Source organism: Triturus cristatus, chromosome 3_1, assembly GCF_964204655.1.
Source record: "Triturus cristatus chromosome 3_1, aTriCri1.1, whole genome shotgun sequence".
NCBI classification, from domain to species: domain Eukaryota; kingdom Metazoa; phylum Chordata; class Amphibia; order Caudata; family Salamandridae; genus Triturus; species Triturus cristatus.
In genome coordinates, this window is record NC_140583.1 from 592,124,921 (window position 1) to 592,145,674 (window position 20,754).

Consider the following 20,754-nt stretch of genomic DNA (forward strand, 5'->3'; position numbering starts at 1 on the left):
AACAAACCCTCAAATTTGGTGTGGGTTTGTTAAGGGGAAAAAGTTATGGAACTGTGTGAAGTACTCCAAATAGCCAATGTTGTGCTTGATTTATTCACTGAAAATTAAATCATCGGTAAACAGTAACAAAAAAATACTCATTACAACCATTCAATTTCACACATAGTGCAATCACAGTTTTCAAAGCACAAGTAAAAGGTGTGGGTCCACACAGTTTTAAAGTGTAACGTTAAGTGTTTTCTTCAATATTTAAAACTTCATACATTTATTAGGCAGTATTTATTTATTGCTCCATGTTTTTAATTGTCAGTCAGTCAATCAACCAGCATTTATAAAGCGAAGCTAATCATCCACATGGGTATCCAGGAGCTGAGAGACAAGTTGCGCAGGTGCATCAGTTGAAAAGTCAGGTCTGGAGTCCCCTTCTGGATTCCTAGAGAGAGAGTGAGGTCCGGAGATCGAAGGGGAGGCTGATACAGGACTTTGCTGTGAGGTAGGAGAAAGAGTGTCCTCCACTGCTGGCTTGGCGGATGCAGGGGGTGAGCGAGGGAGGGAGTTACAGGAGTCTGGTGGATATGTAGAAGCTTAGGCGATGGTTGATGTATGCTGATCCTTGGTTGTGCAGGGTTTTGTAGGCGTGGGTCAGCATCTTTAATTGGCATCACTTATGGATGGGCAGCCAGTGGAGTTTCTTCAGGGGTGAGGAAATTTGGGTCCATCTGGAGACGTCTCTTCAAGAGGTTAGTGGTGATTCCGGCTTAGAGTGCATTGTCGTAGTCCAAACAGCTGGTGAAGAGGGCTTGAGTGATGGTGAATCTGGAAGAGACTGGGAGACATTTGAAGATCTTTCTGAGCATTCACAGGGTGAGGAGCCAGGCAGAGGAGACTGAGTTGATCTAGGTTCTTCATGGTGAGTTTGCTGACCAAGAAGACGCTTAGGTTCTGGGCATTGTACGAGGGGGTGGAAGAGGGTCCCTGTTCAGCAGGCCACCCATAGTTGTTCCACAGGGAAGTTTTGTTCCCCAAAACCAGTGCTTCTATCTTGTCTGTGTTGAGTTTCAGAGTGCTGTTTTGCATCCAGTTAGCGACGCTCATCGTGCAAAGGTGGATGTTAGCCATCGTGGTGGATGGGTCTTTGGATAGAAAGAGGATGAGCTGGGTGTTGTCTGTATAGGAGATGATGTTCAGTCCACGGTTTCAGACAATTTAGGCCGGAGCTTCATGTAGGTGAATAGAGTGGGGCTGAGGAATGAATCTTGGGAGATGCCGCAGATTATGTTTTTGGGCTCCAAGGTGAATGGTGGAAGGTGGATTCTTTGTGTTCCTCAGGTGAGGAGGGAGGCTATCCAATTGAGAGCTTCCTCTTGGACTCCATTCTGGTGAAGCTTCTTGACCAGGGTGTGGTGGGACCCAGTGTAGAAGGCTGTTGAGAGGTCAAGGAGGATCAGGGCCGCCGCTTCTCCTTGGAGAGTTCTGATGTCATCAGTGGCTGCGATCAGGGTAATTTCAGTGCAGTGGTTGGGGCAGATTCCAGATTGAGATGCACCCTGAAGGTTGCAGTTCTCAAGGTATTCTATGAGCTGTCGGTTGATCGCCTTTTCGAGGACTTTGGCAGGGAATGGGTCCAGGGAGATGGGCCAGTAGTTATTTAGCTAGTTGAAGTCAGTGGACTGTGTTTTTGAGGAGGGGTTGGATTTCAGCATGTTTCCACTCCTTTGAGAGAGTGTACAAGGAGATGGTGGTGTAAAAGATAGCTGTGAGCTTGTTGATGATGATGTTGTTGCTGAGGTTGAATATGTAGAGGGGACAGAAGTGCACGGGTGCTCCTGAGTGGATGGAGTGCATGATGTCTGTGGTGCTCTGCATGGTGAGCTAGTCTCTAGCTGTGATCCGGTGGTAAGAGATTAAGGCTGTGGAAGCGAGGAGGCTGAAGGTGTCAGTGGCAGCAGGTTGAGGTTTGAAGTGTTTGTAGATGGTGGAGATCTTGGCATGGAAGATGTTCGCCAAGGTATTGCAGAGTTCTTGGGAGGTGGTGATGAAGTTTTCTGTTGCTGTTTCCTTTGGTTGACGCTGGCTTTGATGTGATCGGCTAGGGCATTCCTTCTCGCCTCAAGAGCGGGTGGTAGTAGTTGGGTGATGTTTTGAAGATGGTCTGGTCGTTGGGCTCCTTGCTGGTGTGTCATTTCCTTTCTAGTTTCTTGCAGTTGCATTTTGTGCTTCTCAGTTCAATGAGCACTAGCTGGCATGTTTGGTGGTTCTCTTGAGTCTGGGGGATTGGATGGAGCAACTCTGTTGGCGCAGCCATTGATCCAGCTGGTGAAGTTCTTGACAGCCTGTTCAAGGTTGGTAGTGGTGTCAGGGTGAGAGGTGTTGATGGTGTCGGTCCATTGGCTTTTGGATTCTTTGTTTCAGCTGTAGTGTGAAGAGCTGGGCAGTCTGGTGACAGCGCTGGGGGCTGATGTGAAGGTGAAGTGGAAAATTGAGTGGTCCGTCCAGGTGAGCTCGGAGACATGGCTGTATTGGACTCTGTCGCTGGTTGTGAAGATAGGATTCAGTGTGTGCCCTGCGATGTGTGTCGGATCCATGACAAGCTGGGTGAGGCCAATGTTACTCATGCTTTCGAGGAGGTTGGCTTTGTTGGTGTCATCAAGGTGAAAGTTGAAGTCTCCGAGGAAGATATAGTGTTCACTGTCGTTGGTTTGATGAGTGACAAATTTGGGGATGACATCGTAGAAGCTGGGGCATGGTTGTGGTCTGTAGGCAAGGGTGCCTTTGAAGGTGGTTTTGCCATCTGTCCTGAGTTGGAAGTTGAAGTGTTTCATGATCGGGTTGGTGTTGTCTGTGGTGGTGGTGCAGAGGATGCATTCTTTGCAGATGATGGCGACACCACCTAAATGTTTGCTGTCCCGGTGTGCACTCTTGTAGCTGTTGGGCATGGCTGTGGCAATGCTGGGTTCGAGCCAGGTCTTGGTGAGGAAGACAATGTTGAGTGTGAGGTAGGTGATGGTGTAACAGATCTTGGTGGCATGTTTTCAGAGAGATCAGGCATTGAGCAGGAGGTAGTAGAGTTGTCTGGGCACAGTCACGGTCAGCTTAGTGGTGGCAGCTATATGTGTGGGTGCTCTGCTGTTGCACAAAAAGCAGCAGCAGCGGCATGGGGAAGGTCTCACCGTGGAGCATGCAGAGTTGGGACATCAGCTGTTGCTGCGGAGTGAGGGTCCAGGGCTCTGAGCTCAGCATCGGTGTATCAGCGAGTGATGGGAGATGCAGGGTTCCTGGTGCTAGGCGCGGTACAGGTGTGGATGGGTGCAGAAGGGCTTGTCTTTAGTGCACCAGTGGCATGGCTACTGTTCAGACAAGCTGTGGCCTCAATTAAGTAGGTCCAGGAAGGGGTGCTGGGAGGCAGGGGCAGCTACTGGCAGGAAAGCAGTTGGGGAGGTGGGCAGGCTCGCTGTACGTAGACAAACCCAAAATATTTAAACAACAAATCTCAAACAAAGACGGTCACAATATACTCATAATAATGAGGCTCAAACTGCAAATAAAATGACACAAGGCACAGATACAACAGTGGAAGGAGGCTGGAGAGCGAGATTACATGTAACACAAGTGACAAAGGGTAATAAAATACCAAGGCTCCAACTGCAAAAAAAAACGGCGGAAGGCACAGGATACAACAGTGAAAGGAGCCTGGAAAGCGAGATTACTCTAACGCAATTGACACAGAGTAACAACATAACAAGGCTCGAACTGAAAATAAAGGCACAGTAAACAATCAACAGAACGGAGGGAAAGGAAACATGGGGGAAACCAGGAAAATAGACAGGGGGCTTGGCAGTGAGGTGGGAGGTGGCACAGGACCTGTAAAATTGTCGGTTTACTTTATAAGGTTTTCAGTTGCCATCTCCTCAGAGCCTCAGAACAGCTTTACACAATTAAAAGCTTAGTAAGGATGTTCTAAGCTATCCTTCTTGTTGAATGCTACTTTGATTTTGTAGCACCTTATACTCATGATGAGGACCTAACTTTCTTTTTGGTGGACTTGAAGGAGGACTCTATGTGGTTTGTACCAAAGCGAAGAGAACCATGAAGCCTCCCAAGTTTGTTATTGAAGAATAGTACTATTCAAACTCAATCTGAAATTCTAGATCCCACTCTCATAAACATCAGTTATCTTCAGAATGATCACCTTTCCACCATCTTTCAGGTTATATTACAGCTAGAATTGCTCTCCCTTGGGCAAAAATGTTTGCAAAAAATTAAAGACGATGCACTCATCCTTCCAACTCATATTTCATAACAATAACTCCTTTCAGTGTTCCCAAGTGCCTACCATTCTTCACAAATCTGGGAAGGATTCAAGAAGGAAATTGATATGTTTTCTTGTCAGATATCTGAACAAACTAAACAAGATTCTCCAATCAGTGATCCATATGATTATTTAATTGGATTTGAAGGGTAATCTGTTTAATTGGAAGTGCAAACTGATTTTCTTGGAATGGTCAAAATATTTACAAATAAGGATTGATACAAAGTTTCCACAGGTAAACATTAGTTGAAATATGTGTCTGCATTTCCTTCACAGACAAGGCTCACTCTTTTTTAGGATTAGTATTTAAGCAATATGTTTTATTGATGACCAGTACATACAGGGGCCATACAACTTACGTATGACTGTTCTCAATTCAGCAACACCAGAGGTTAGTCTGTCCTCATCTATTGTAGCCCCACTTTCTTCCCTCAAAGAAGATGTTCACAAAGGTGACAGTATCAGCAGTAAACAGCGTCCAATTCAGCCACACAACGCAGCCACCATGGACCAACCACCACTGCGTACACTTCGCCATCAACAAACCCAAGGCACTCAAACCAGCCCCACACCCAACACAAAGGAACTGGAGCAAGGTTACCCACGAGCAATTTAACTCCACCCTCACCCGAGACAATTACACCTGGGCACCCGACACAAAAGACGCAGACCTGCTACGCAACCCCGACACACAACGCCCCAGGAAAGCCGCCTGGTTCACCACCACTCTCCAAGAAGCCAGACGCACATGCAGATGCCTGGAGAAGAACTGGAGAAACACCAAGAAAACCAAAAACCACACCACCTACAAGGACGCCATGACGGACTACCACAACCAGATCAGAGCCACCAAGAGGAACTTCATCCACAACAAAATCCTGGCCAACTCCACCAACTCCACGGAACTTTCCAGTGTCATTCAAAAATTCACCAACCCACGCAGCGAAGCAACAGACATCACCCCATCCCAAGACCTCTGCGACAAGCTTTTAACCTATTTCCACGTCAAGATCAAAAACCTCTACGACAACTTCATTGACCATCCACCAGGTGCCACAGATGGCCCCCGCCCCCTAGAAACACCAGCCAGCCCACCATCTCCAACTGTACACCGATCACGGCCGAAGACACCGCCTTAAACATGAAAAGCATTCACTCAGGGGTTCCCACTGACCCTGCCTCCTCACATCTACCACAGAGCCGCGGCCGTCATTGCACTCGAACTACAATGCATCATCAACACCACCTTCAAAAGAGGCACCTTACCAGACGACTGGAAGCACGCAGAAGTCAGACCCCTGCTCAAGAAGCCCACAGCTGACCCCACCGACCTCAAGAACTATCGGCCCATCTTGTTCTTCCCCTTCGCAGCCAAAGTTGTAGAGAAAACAAGTCAACAAGAAACTGACACTATTCATTGAAGAGAACGCCGTCCTCGACCCGTCCCTATCCAGATTCTGAAGCAACCAAAGCACAGAGACCGCTCTACTCGTCGCCACAGACGACATCAGCACCCTCCTGGACCAAGGCCACTGCCCAGCCCTCCACTACTCAACCTATCAGCAGCATTCAACACTGTCTCCCACCGCACGCTAGTCGCTAGACTACATGACGCAGGCATACAAGGAACAGCCCTGGACTGGATCCAATCATTCCTCACCGGAAGAAGCCAAAGGATCAGACTCCCACCCTTTCTCTCCGACCCCACGAAAATCACCTGCGGAGTCCCATAGGGCTCATCACTGAGCCCCACCCTCTTCAACATCTACATGGCCCCCCTTGCAGCCATCGTCCGACAACACAGACTCAACATCGTATCCTACGCCGACGACACCCAGCTCATCCTCTCCCACACCAAAGACCCCACTACTGCCAAACTCGACTTCCAGAAAGGAAAGCAAGATCGTCGCAGTCTGGATGACCAACAGCTGCCTGAAGCTCAACGCCGAGAAGACAGAAGTCCTCGTCCTCGGTACCCCCCCCTTCTACATGGGACAGCACCTGATGGCCGACCCGTCCTCGGAAGCCCACCTACCCTCTCAGACCACGCCAAGAACCTTGGCATCGTACCCGACTCATCACTCACCATGAACCGACAGGTTAACAAAGTCACCTCCAGCTGCTTCAGCACCCTCCGCATGACCTTCAAGTGGATCTCCCCCTGAGTCAAGGAAGACAGTCACCCACGCACTTATCATCAGCAGACTGGACTATGGAAACGCACTCTACGCCGGCATCAACAAATTCCTACTCCACAAACTCCAGACAATACAGAACACCGCCGCCAGACTCGTCCAAGGCATCCCCCGACACGAACACATCAGCCAACACCTACGAAGTCTCCACTGGTTCCCTGTGGAGAAAAGAGTCACGTTCAAAATCCTCACTCACACCTACAAATGCCTACACAACAACGGACCCAAATAGCTCAACGACAGAATCAACTTCCACGTACCCAAAAGAAACTTCCGCCCTCGCACTGGCCGAAATCCTGCGCAACCACAGAGTCAGAAAGGCGGAAGATCCTTCTCTCACATTGCAGCAAAGACCTGGAACGAGCTACCGGCAGACATCAGACATACCCCCTCCCTGAACTCCATCAGGAAGACCCTCAAGACCTGGTTCTTCGGCGTAACTGATCTGCGGACCCCCTTCAGCGCCTTGAGACCCTCACGAGTGCATAGCGCTCTTACAATTCCCTGATTGATTGATTACAATTTCCAGCTACTGACCCAGTGGTTTCTTAAAAAATATTTTTCTTGTCAAAAGAAAACCAAAAAAAGTGACCTGTGACATATGTGAAAATATTCAATGCCTTAATAATTGCCCTTGATATGAAGATGAAACCTACTGTCCATCTACCAAATTGTCCTTCAGACTTCTGATTGGATGCTCTGAATTTGGAGGAGGCTTAATTTCTAATAGCCATAGCTATCTGTCTTGAGCATAGTTGTTTCCTTTAGTTCCCATGGCAGAGCTTTGGTTATCAAATCACTCCTGTCAGGCTTGGCCTGTCCTTGAACCTCCAGGCCCTCATTTATGGGGAATTGGCGTAGTGTAGTGCCGCATGTCTTCTTGCTGCGCCGCCCTACTCCAATGTGAAAGGGCAGGAATACACAGTATGTACAAAATACGGTGCATTCATGTCCTTTTCCCCTACACTGGTGCACAATTTGCTGCATAGAACCAACACAGGTACTCTTGCACCATAGTGCATGGGTGTCTGTGTTGCATTGCAGGATTGTTTTTGTGCAGGACGGGGCACCTTACTGCACAAAAATAATCGCGAGGCATTTTACTCTTTCTATATGTGTTGCAGAATGCAGCACACATGAAAAGAGGAAAAAACAGGAAGAAATACAAATATTTCTCCTTATTACACCTGCTCTGGGGATAACATAAGGTTTAAGTGCGGCTCCAGGTTTACGTGATTAAGTAAATCTGAGGCAGCGTCCAAATCCTTGGGTGTTGCATGGGAAAACCCATCACAATGCACATGGAACGCCTCTCTGATGCAAAATAAGGCAATGAGGCAACTTGAACTGCTTTGTATTACTCCATATCTATGAGGCCATGCAAAGCCACGCAAAGTGGCTTTGTGTGACCTCACAGATATGATTGAGAGGCTTGCACCACCAGAGCAGCACAAGACTCACATAAATACGCCCCTTAGTGCTTTACAAAACATTTTATACTAGTTAGTTCTAAATTGAGGACTTGAGGCTTATGTCTCCTTATCTGTCTTGATGATCCCTTGGTTATGGCTGAGAACTGGCTTTTGTTGTAATCCCATTTACAGATCACAGTATTTCTTAAAAACTTGGGTTCTATGATCAATCTAGAAAAGTAAATGGTCCAGGCTATTGTTTTTCAGTACCTACCTCTTACGAAGGTTTGGTTCCCTGACTTTTGTGCATCTGACATTCAATCTTCGTAAACGTGGCAAACAGTCCATTCTCGCATTGTGTTTAAGTCCATATGCATATTTCTCTGGGCTATTCACAACTCTGGCCTGCGCTAAGCTGCAGATACATCTCAGGTCTATTATGGTTCATTAAATGTGCAATCCCCCAGAAGACTCTTCATAATTTTCACCTACAGGAAGACTCGCCTCTATGGTAGTTCTCTCTCCCATCTTCCAGGCAAACTCAGAAATTATTTTCTGCCTGTGCTTTGCATGATCAGCAATCATCTTCAATCATCTTCAGTTTAGGAAAGTTCCCAAAACCCACCTTTTCTGACATAAGATCTTATCTTTATGGATGCTGTAATCACTTACCATGATCGATCTTTCAGAGCAAGAGACCCTGCTGGATGACAGTCCATGCTTTACAAATGCTCCACCATCATCTGTTGAAGCATTTTTTACATGTTCTCTCTCCCTGTACTAGATTGTTTTTAATTATTTTCTTTGTCTTCCTTTTTGGCATTGTCAAGTTTTTTTATTTTTTTTTTAACTATTCTTCCAAATATTTCCCTTGGCACACAGACTGCCCTAGTAAGAACAAGAAATGTAGATGCCTAAATTTGGGGCCACTTATATAACTTGCTTTACTTTGATTGCTGTCCCTATGCACCCTCTGCTCCTAGTTCTGCTTAAAGCCGATAGTGGTTATTGCAGTAGTTTCTGTTGTAGGTGCTGTTGAATAAATAGCAGAAAGCTTAAGGATAATACTCGCCTATCTGTCTTAAATAAATTTACAATTTTACTTCAGATAACTGTGGCTAATCCACATTGATGTTTTGAATGAGGTCTGGTGGGATTCACTGATTATGCCCTGGCAAACATGTTGTGTTTTTCTACTGTGTGAAGCAATCAATCAATCAATCAATCAATCAGGTGTTTGTTAAGCACGACTACTCACCCGTAAAGGTCTCAAGGCGCTGGGTGGTGGAGGCGGGTCGCAGGTTCCAGTCCATCAAGGAGGGGGTCTGTCGAAGAGCCAGGTTTTGAGGTTTCTTGCAAAGATGGGGAGCGATGTTATCTGCCTGAGCTGGAGCAGAAGGCCGTTCCAGGCTCTGGCCGCGCGGAAGGAGAAGGAGTGGCCTCCCGTTCTGGTCTTTCTGGTGTGGGGGACCATGACGTAGGAGAGCTGGGCTGATCATAGGGTCCTTTGGGGTGCGTGGAATTTGAGTTGGCAGTTCTGGTATGCTGGTCCGGTGTTGTGGAGGGCCTTGTGAGAGTGGGTTAGCATCTTGAAGGTGACTCTAGCTTCGATGGGGAGCCAGTGGAGTGTGCGCAGGTGCTGGGAGATGTGGCAGTGTCTTGGCAGATTGAGGACCAGTCTTGCGGCGGCGTTTTGGATGTTCTGTAGCTTGCGGGTGAGGTTTTTGTTTATTCCGGCATAGAGTGCGTTGCCGTAGTCGAGCCTGCTGGTGACCAGGGCGTGAGTGACGGTCTTTCTGTGTTTGAGGGGGATCCATTTGAAGGTCTTACGTAGGAGGCAGAGGGTGTGGAAGCAGGAGGACGAGATGGAGTTGATCTGGCGGTCCATTTTGAGCTCTGAGTCCAGGATGATTCCCAGGTTGCGTGCGTGGTCCGTGGGGGTAGGCACGCTTCCAAGGGCGGGGGGCCACCAGATGTCATTCCAGGCGTCAGGGTTTGGGCCCATGATGAGTACTTCTGTTTTTTTGGTGTTTAGTTGTAGGCAGCTGTTTTTCATCCATTTGGCGACGGCTTCCATGCCTCCTCGAAAGTTGAGTCTGGCGGTGTTGGGTTCGTTGGAAAGGGAGAGGGTTAGTTGGGCGAAGCAAGAAAGAATGAGTGATGAACTTGTATTTTATGTATACTTACCATATTTGTAGGTGTAGCTAGTCCATCATTTGTGGGGGGTTTGAAGGTGTGCAGAGTAGCCAATTTAGGAAGAGTTGAGTGATATATATTTTTTGAGGGGGAGTTTTCGCAAACTAGACCCAAAGGTATCAGAGAGCTTTACATGAGCACCAGTTGCGTTACAGATGGATACGTTCATTTGTGTTTTTGCTAGGCACTGGGAGATTAAGTGATTTGCCCAGAATCACAGGATGTTGAGCATCCCTACTGTGACTCGAACTCGGTTCCCCAGCTTTGCAGTCGACTACCCTAGCCAATAGGCCACATCCTCTCCCCATGAATAGGTTTAGGTGGATGCTTGAGCTATGTCTGAGCAAGTTTGTGGCTGTGCTTAGGAACCATCTATTGTAGTTTGCCGGGTGCTACAATTGAGACGTTTGGTACTATAACTGCATTTATTCCATCAATTTTGGAAGGATGTGGAAGTATAAACCGAGTTAAGAATATTATCCTCCTCCAAGGCTAACAATGCTATCTCTTTGGGAACAGACAGATTTTTAACACCTTCATGAATCCCAAGTTATCCTTAATGGCTCTTCTCTTCCCCAGAAATCAATTCCAGAGGTTCGTTGTCTAAACAGGGACAGAAGTATCACCAAACAAGTGTTTTCTTCGATGATGATTCATCAGGAGCAACGATCTAGATTAAAACAAAGAGAGGAGAATATGTCAAAATGAAATAACTTTCACAGATAATAGTTAACATAAAATTAGTTGTGAATCTTTTCCTAAATCTCTGAGTTACGGGGGGTTTTTTTCAGGAGAAAAAGATTTGGACCGGTGATAATGGTTCAGTGCAAATAATGCTCTAAATCCTTTAGACAAGTCATGCAATTCAGTACAATAAATCTATGTTCTTTAGGTCCCATTTTTTAATCCTGCAATTCAATGTCACCCTCATCACATAAGTTACTTACAATGCCAATTCCACACTGCAAGAAATTAGGCTGTTTGGTTGACTGGGGTGTGACCGTAGTCAAGCAGCAACCACAATCCTTGTCAGGGTGAGACACAAGCCAACCCTCAATTTACCTGTGCTCAACTTCTGGTAGCTTGGCACAGAGCAGTCGTGCTTAACTTAGAGGCAATGTGCAAAGCATTTGTGCAATACTTCAAACAGTAATAAAGTGAAAAATACCACACAAAAAGGCTCTCACACCAAGTTAGGAACATAGAATGATGTCTAATAAATAAAACGAGACCAAAAAAACAAATATCCAATCAGTAGAACCAGAAATATTAAATTTTTAAGATTTTAGTGAAAATAGCACCAAAAAGCACAAAGCGCCAACTGTCAATATCTGGTCAAGCCAGACCGGGACAAAGTCACAAGTTCAGGCTGACTGCAATGGAACTTGGACCAGCTACAGGGACCCAGTAAGGCCCCCTGAATAGAGTATCTTAATCATGGCTTGCGAAGCGTTGCAAGGATCCGAATCGAAGATGCTTCGCGCAGCTGAAGTCATGCATCGGTTCCAAGATGAGTCGAGGCAGCTAAGTGAGAGAATTTGTCACCATTGAAGATCCCATCGATGGGGCTTGCAATGCGAAGTCTGACGTTGAGGATGCTGCACTCAGTCAGGGTGCTGCATCTATTCTGACGAGCCACGAGGCTGCAATGTGGAGTCTGGTGTCGCTGTCAACAAGGGAAGCGAGGGCTCTGCTCTGTGGATGTGTTGTGCACAGGCAGTTCCGATGGGCCTACGAAATCGATGCAGGCCTGGCTGTGGGTGCAATCCACACAGCAGTGGTGATGCATAGAGTCTGCTCGGGTTTGCACTGTGTAGCAGAGGAAATTTGTTGGCTCTGCTGAATCCACAGAGGCTGGCAGAGCAACTTAGGCTCCTCCCTAGGGTTCAGGACTTGGGTGGCACCACATGGCAGGGTAGACTCACAGATGGCAAAGTCCAGGGGCAGGTACAAGGTTTTTGGAAGCCTGTTGTGTCCCTGAGGCTTCAGAGCAGGAGGCTGTCAGTTAGCCCTTGGAGTCCCTCTGGGGTTCTGGGTAAAAGAGATGCAGGTCCAGTCCGTCTCATGCAGGCAAGAGGGTGGTAGGCCAGCATAGCAGAACATCAGTCCATCAGAGCAGCAGAGTTGAAGTCATTTCAGCAACACAGCAGCCTTTCTTCCAGGTAGAGTATCTATAGGTCCAGAAGTTTACTATGAAGTGGGGAGAAGCTTCTAGAGGCATGCCTTCGAAGTGCACAGGTGCCTTGCCCTTCCTGAACTGGCTCCTACTAACTATGGAGGAATATAGCCCTTTGTGTGAAGGCAGGACGCAGCCTATTCGAGTGTCAGTGTGGCTGTGCCCAGCTCATCCCTTCCGGCCTGCCAGTAATAGCCCATCCAGGCACACCTCAGCTCCCTATTGTGCGTCTGTCTGCGAGGAATATGCAAAGCTCAACTGTCAACTACACCCAGTGATGTAATCCAGAGACAGACTGCAGGCACCAAACAGCTAAGGCAGGAAATACCAGCTTTCTAAATGCTGCATTTTAAAAATTGCAATTTAAAATCTGATTTCACAATAATGGGGGATTTTTCATTGCAATTCTAAAGAAACCAAACATGAACTGGTAACCTGTTCCCATTTGGAAATTACACTTTTACAAATGCTATAAGGTAACTCTAATGTTATCCTATGGGAGAAGTAGGCCTTGCAGTAGTGAAAAACAAGTTTAAGAGATCTTCACTACCAGGACATGCAAACCTTAAAGGTACAAGTCTAATGTTTAAATACATTGCACCCTGCCTTCTGGGCTGTCCAGGGCCCACCCTAGAAGTGACTTAAATGTATTAAAAAATAAGTTTGGGTCTAGAAAAAGGTTTATTTTGCAAGGTCGACATGGCAGTTTAAAATTGCACACACAGGCCTCAATGGGAGGCCTAAGACATGTTTAAAGTGCTAATTAGGTGAATGGCACAAATAGTGCTGCAGGCTTACTTGCATCATTTAATTTACAGGAGCCGGACACAGGTAGAGCCACTTTACTAGGAACTTTCAAGTAAATTAAATGTGCCAATTGAGTATAAGCCAACCTCACGATGTTTAAAGGAGAGAACGCAAGTATTTTAGCTCTGCTTAGCATTGTTAAAGTGTGCGGAGTCCTAAGGCCAGCAAAAACGAAGTCAGAAAAACAGGAGCTCTGAAGGCAAAAGTTAAGGGGAAAAGCATGCCAGGTATAACACGCATACAAATACAATAACACTGACATGCATCTTTATCTGCTCTCTTAAAATAAAAATAGTTTGCTGCCTGGTAATAAGGGAATGAATATGGACTGGGTGGAGTAAATGTCCCCGCATAGACCATCTGCAACATTGTGCCAAATACATGTTGTGAATGAGCCGATTAAATATTTAGCCTACGTGGTTTAAACACCCCACGAAAAATTCCTATTCCCGCATGTTCCATGCAACTCTCAGGCTCCATCTTACTTGCACAATCAACATGAAGAGAAATGTTTATTTTTTTCACAATTCAAAAAACTTGATTGTGTTTTGATGATATTTAATAGGAAAGGGGTGTTTTGTTTAAAACATTTCTGTTTAAATAATCCGTGTTTTAACTTGATGAGACTTGAAAGGTGGTTGTTCTATATAGAGCAAAGCATAAGGCAGGTGTAAATATGGATCTTGGAGTGATAGCTTTGGTATACTTTAAGAACCTTTCTTTGAGGTTTTCTGTGGCAGGTAAATATGTCTCTGTAATTGTTATTTAAGTTTGAGCCAGCATTTCAATTAACTTTTAAAAATATTGTTTTATTGATTTTATAAAAGAAAGGCCATACAATGAAAAATACATAATTGGCATTATATTTCAGTTCATACCATAAAAGACAGAAACTTATTGGAAGGAACAAAAAATTAACAAAAAATAATAAATCAAACTTTTGCAGGTATTACATTTGTTGAAGAGCATCCACACATATCTAGGTTTTATCAACCAATCCCTAATCCTTGTGTTGCAGATCTTAGCAGCCATTGATCTTAACAAAGCATCCAAGCCATCAGGAGCTTTAAGCATAGCTTGGATTTGACCAGTCAAAATGTGGTAGCAGAAGAAAGTTACTACATTGCTTGGCAATTTGTGAATTTAAAGATAAAAGGCCTTAATAGGGCTCACCAGGTGCAGAGCTGTTTTGCTTCTTCTTTGTGGGTAACTTTACGTGCCTCTCACTTTGCTCTCAGGTAACATTATACAGTTAGTCTCATGGGGTGTGAAATAAGGCATAGCCACTCCCATAATTAAAAATTCAGCCTTATGTTCTTTAGGCCCGGCAAGTAAGTGGCCTACTTCAAACCTGTGCTTGCTGCAGTTTGCAACAATGAGACAGATCCAGTCCTAATTTGAAGGGAACTAACCAGCCAACTCTTTCAAGTCTGTGTTTCTCGGATAGCATGTGCTTTATAGCGGGTAGAGGTTGTATTGCAGCTTTATGCCTTCTGGATCTATTTAAAGTGACCCTTCAGTTCTTCTCGTCCACCTGCGAGCAGAAGTTTTAACTGCATTTGCCTAAAATGTTCCTCACTCGTTCACAGATACAGAAAGCCTCACATCCACCCTTCCTTTTAGAAACGATTTTCTTGAAGAGTGGTTTGTAAGGGTATCTTGCTCTCCCCTTTTATTATATAAACCTTTTTTAAATACATTTTCATTTACCTAAATAGGCACACAGCATCATAATTCAAAATAAACCTCGGAGCATCAAGTAAGTAGTTGGCATCTTTTCGACTAGCGCATTATGCCCATGTGAGTGGTCATAGGTAAGTATCACGCCATGGTGCCCCTACCTCACTATGCTTCTTGAGGCAGTCCCATACCTTATAATCTACCTCTTGCATATGGGAGCAATGGCCCGTTCCAAGGAATAATTCTCTAAGAGGGGAAGGGAGGGGGGGGCTGTCAGGTCGCCAGTGGGGTGCTATATCTATCACCACCAGTGTACCTGTGCTCCTGGGACCACTGCAGTCATCCTTATTTCCCCCATATTATTTTACATCTACCTACCCACTTCTCCCTCATTATGATCTTGTATCTTTTCTCTTTCTATGAATGACACACAAATAGCGCCCATGTTTGATGGAAATGCCAACCAAAGTCTATCATCTTGCTAGTCAATGTTAAGAGAAAAGATGTGAGTAATTAGCGGATTATTTTTGGGCATAGTTAAGACAGATGTGGAATGCAGTGATGGCCTAAGTCTGTATAAGTAACTGACCTAACTCACCATCAGCGATCTCAGGCCTCAGATTTTTGCAAAACATCCACTTCTCTCAAGGGTCTCAGATCAATTCTGTTGCCAGGTCTGTATGTTTCCAAATAAGTACGTGTAAAAATAAAACCCTACCTTGCCCTTAGTCCCACGTTGCATCTTGTAAATTCTGCTGTTGTTTGTAAAAAAAAAGGCTGTACAGATTTTATTTTGTGCTAGTTTTATTTTCTTGGGTGTTTTGTGTCGTGTCGTTTCTCTGTCACATCGTTGCAGAAGATAAATATGGTAGTGATGACATTAGGAATCCTGGCCTACTTTTCCACGCACGCTGGTAAAACACAGTTTGAAAGTAACTCTACCCTTCAATTATTTGCTCGAAATGTTTGACCTTAATATTTCAACAGTACAATGAGCAGATTTAAAAGAATGTTTGAACACACTAAGAATTGGGATGCAATTTGATATTAATCCCACTTACTAGGTTTAGTCTGAACAATTCTATAAACCCTACCGCCTGCAGCGTCAACTACCTAATCCGGCGTAATAGGACAAATGTTGCAGGCCTCTGAGAATGAAGCAGTGACGGGATCAGTGTAGCTGAACTCTTGAAATGTGTCTGTAAAATGCAACTTTATTAAAAGACGATACTTTTATATTAACTTTTAGGGTTCGCCAACGTGTTCATGACATTTTCGTTTCTTTGCCATTTTTATCGTTTTACTTTATTCGTATGTAAAAATTAAATCAGCTTGACTTTGAGGACTTGCGACATTATGAGGCAATGACAGCTACATTATGATATTGACACAGTTCGGGAATTCTTCGCCTAAAATATAACTTGGAATTTCGTTTCGGAGTTGGCAGAATTAATTTTGGTTTTTTCATAGAAAAAATTACTATAAATGTTTTTTTGCATGTAGGCAGGTGGTGGATGAGGTGGACGTGGGAAGCAACTGCAAATCTGCTGAATTACATCAGAGATTAAAAGTCTGCTATTAGCAGATTCACCAGCGGTGCAGAAATCACTTGCAAAAATTCAAACACACAAAAAAAAATTTGTCACAGATAAAGTTAATTTTCCTTCCCTGTTTCCAGAAGCCATACAAAGTCTTCATTCTTCTCGACGTTTTGCCACACTTATCCAAGAAAAACCGCCATATCCTGTACTTAGAAATATCTTTTTTTATCAATTTATAATATCAAATTATTTGTTGTGAAAGAGTAGTCATATAGCGCTATGGGTATGAATCTGAACTTCCCAGGATGAGGCTTCTGTCATGCCGCCAAATGTAGAGGCCAGTGGAGGAGCTGCTTAGACTGTGGTGACAGCATCTTTACCATTGCACCCATCCCTCAAACTGACCATGGAAATGGCTGCCAAGGGACCTCTAAAGAAGCCACCATTCAGCCTGCTGGTAGACAAGGGGCCACTTCTCAGGTAGACACAAGTTTACGCATTTAATGAGAACATGGTGTCCTATAAGCCGTTCAACCAGGCTTCCAAGTGTTAATTATTAGGTCTGCTTGAGCCCAATTAAAACTGGAGTGATGTGGCACAAGACAGTAGCATACTGAAATATGGTTAGCATGTGAAAGGTGGAATTGGATCATGATCCCTTGAACGTGAATCCCATTGAAAACACATTGTACCATTGTGGTTGTAGGAAAGCTCATTCCTCCTGCGATCATCTGCACCAAAGCAATTCATCAGATGATGAATTTGTGAGCTGATGCCAATTGCCTAAAAAGTTACTGAAAAATTACCTGTTGAAGGTATACTTACAAAGAATCTGAATTATATAGCCCTCCTGTTTCTGAAAACTATTCTTATTGTGGTTTCCATTGTTACTTCTAGGCGCTCTTCTTTTTACCTCAATCTCCATTGAAGTTGAATTTAAATATTATTCTTCCCATTGAACTGTTATTGAATTGTATATTTCCTATTATTTGTAAAGCACTCTTAAGACTTATAGGTATAGCAGCATTATAGAATATTGAATAGTACGTATATGGGTTTACTGCCATTCACAAGCCATATCCCGTTGTACCTGAAACTACTGCCGAGCCGATGCAAGCATGCATCCCTGCCATGCCTTTGGATTCCGTACTTGTTCTAGTGTTAGAAAGAAAGTGAGAAACAAAATTTCAGATCTTTGGAAACTCGTCCTACATATAATGCAGTGTCTCGAAATGTAGGGCCTATACCTTCTCTGTGACCAAGACAATCTGTTAGTAATTTAAACATATCAAAATAGCTTTGGTACATGACCACCTTGACAAGCAGACCAGCACATATTATTCATGTGCACTGAACATATAAATGAACTTGACTCCCCTTTCATTACAGACTCTATCCGGTTGATGCACTATGCTTGCAAAACTCTGAATGACTGACAGTAGGCTGAAGGGAAAGAGTCAAAATTATCCCAGATGGAAATCCTTGTCACTCTTTTCTCCTCTAGGAGCAGGACAGGTATTGGTGCATCTCCCACCTTTGTTTGTAGCCAAAAGAGCAAGAACATGTGCAACAGTGCAAAGGCGGCAGTGATGGATAGGTACAGCCACTCACCATTAAATGAAAGAACAATGTAACTCCGTGCCACATATTTATATACAACAGTATTAAGGAGTGCCAGGAAAAATTAAAGCAAATCTTTAGGAAGACAAAGGCAACCACTCTGTTTCTGTCTCTCTCTCTGTCTATGTCTGCGCACCAGAAAAAGAAAAGTGAAACAGTACCTCAAAGGTTACTCCCATGATGCCACAGTTGTAATGCCAATATACCTATGATGAGATATTTCTATCTATCGTTTACTCTTCAACTGGTCCATATCCATCCATAAAGCCTAGATAGATGACCTATAACCAATCTAACAGAGCTATAAACAAATACAGACCTCAAAAGTAGCAGCAGATTAGGTGAGAAATGAAGGGTAGACCATGCACTGCAGACAAACCTACATCCAGTTAATGATAGACTGCAGACAATATATGTATACATGTAGGCAAGAAGTCATATAGCACACTTTTAGCAAAATTAAGCAATGAGTCATTATAAAAGAGAGAGGTAACTGAAAAGAGTGAGTGAGGAATGTGAGTGGGTACTGGAAAACAAGTAGAGCGGAATATAGGATATATTATATATATATATATATATATATATATATATATATATATATATATATGTATATATATATATATATATATATATATATATATATATATATATATATATATATAAGGCAAGGGTAGAGGTTTGTAATCGACAGAGAAGTAACAGAGTGTGTTTGAAACACGTCAGAAGAACGGATTTCGGGGGCTCGGTTAAGAGATAGATTGTTGCAAATTCTTTCAGGATGTATGATTTAGTATAGGATAGCAAGAATTGAGTTCAGCAAAAACTCTTCCAATATAAAAAACACACAACGTGCTTTCTAATCTGCTAAATTTGGCTACTAATGTAGACCTGTGAACTTGAGAACAAAATCAACTGTGTGGGGTGGAAGGGGTGTGTGACCTTGGAGGCAGCGGGGATTGATGCCTGAACTTCTTGAGAGGGCCTTCTGCCCTCATCCACCTCCTCCGTCTACCAAAAGGTTGTTGAGGCTGCTGGTAATGTCCTGGGGTGTTTTTGCACCCTTTAATGGACATTGCCTTTGCACCCTTTAATGGACATTTCCTGGTTGCAGCCTTAAAAGGCGAGCTAGAAATCCACTCTCTGCAGTGGTTTCCAGCTCGCCTTTCCTGCCACCATGTGATTTCAGCTCCTCAGTGCATGACCGTGTAAAGTGAGCTGAAATCGTGTGACACACAGTGGTACCGTGTGAGTTGGCAGGTCTGGGAATGCAAAAAAGACATGCGTGGTATTGTGTTGGATTACCTCATGAACAGGCTTATGATTTATGAGGATGACACACACTGTGAATAGTTCTATAATGTAGTGAAGGAATTAATGAGAAGGAAACAACAATTACTACAGCAGTGACTGAGGTAAATTAGGGAAAATACTGGCTGCAGTCTTGCTGGGTCGCTGATGTCTTCTTTACATTTAGTGACTCTGGGTGAGATGAAGAAGGCCACTTCAACACGTTGAGGAGATTGGACCCATCAGGGCATCTGCTCCTACTCTGGGAGGCGCTCTCGACGCAGGTCAGAGTGACTGAAGTGCCAGTGACTGAGCCATCAGAAGGAAAGATGATGCAATTATAAGTAGTCTTTGGTATGTTGAGGCCGTCATTTTCTAGAGTTCTGTTATGTGATGGTATGTTGTGTTATGTGTGTTTGTGAAGCACACTATCACCTGTGAGGGAATCCTGGCGAGGAGCTGGTGTGTGTGCTTAGCCCTGCCTATGGTAGGTTAGCTATGTGAAGAGCCGGGACTTCAAGAACAGGGATGGCTCTAATATGGAGTGAAGGCTGGTCCACACTTTAGGATAGTTATAAAAGAATCTTGATTTTCCCGCCCCTGAAGCACTGACATCATGGGAGCAGACCATATGTAGATTGTGCCAAATACTTGTTACATTTGACTACAGAAACAGAGGTTAATGGTGTGCATAGTGGGCATATCTCATTGGGGCCTAAAAGGAGAACAGGCACCATGAACTCCACAAAAGCATACTTGTTCGTGTGTGGCTATGTTCATGGCCATTACCGTCTGCTCAACGGAAGCTCTTTCGACCTTGGAAAATTACACTCGTTAAGTGCATGATGGCCATCTTAGGTGTATAAACTCATAGTGTTGCATAGGGTTATTTGAACAAGTAACTGTTTTTCACTGGTAGTTTCACACAATATATGTTTGTCGCAAATAACATTAACTCAGGCAACCAACTGTGTGATAGGTTTTTGGATAAAGACCTACATTTAAGGTAAAATCTTACATTTTTCAAGTTCTATTTCACCTGAATGTTTAGGATTTGGTTCTTTTTGATAGAGAAGAAAGTTGAAGTAAAACCTTGCCCATTTGTTGGTTGGTCCCACTGGGGCTTTAGCTAACGTCTCAGCACTTCCTCCCAGAACATAAAAACACCAGCAAAGATCATGCAAACTGTTACTCTTTTGTGTCCAGGGCAGCAGAAAAGTGTTCCTAAATTATGCCATGGTGTGTGGCACAAGTCTTAGTGCCAAATTGAACTCTTGCATACATTGGGAGGGGAAGGCCAAGAAGTGTTGGAAAATTTACCAGTATTGTCCCATGAAGATGAACAGGATTTAAAAAAGTTTGAGGTGGCCATTAGAAAATTGGACCTACCCCTTGTCGGTTTTCCGACAACACTAAAACGTTTTACAGTGTTATAGGGAATGATGTATAAATCTAAGTCATGCAATAAGTGTGTCTTCGTGCAGCGAAACGTGACTCTGGACCAGGAGGCAAAACTTGACTTCGCCGGGCA

General features: G+C 44.2%; 1 long non-coding RNA gene across 9 annotated transcripts in view; it reads right to left on the reverse strand.

Annotated features, from left to right (window-relative positions):
* Window positions 1–220: 220 nt before the first annotated feature.
* Window positions 221–20,754, reverse strand: part of LOC146860595 (uncharacterized) — a 137,151-nt gene continuing 116,617 nt past the window's right edge. For 8 of the 9 annotated variants that reach the window (XR_014978838.1, XR_014978835.1, XR_014978841.1 and 5 more), the window contains 2 exons: window positions 17,407–17,471; window positions 221–10,782 (listed from right to left, as the gene is read on the reverse strand). This is a non-coding gene — a long non-coding RNA (uncharacterized LOC146860595). The remainder of the gene's footprint in view (window positions 10,783–17,406; window positions 17,472–20,754) is intronic. The other variant, XR_014978842.1, reaches the window with a different exon arrangement.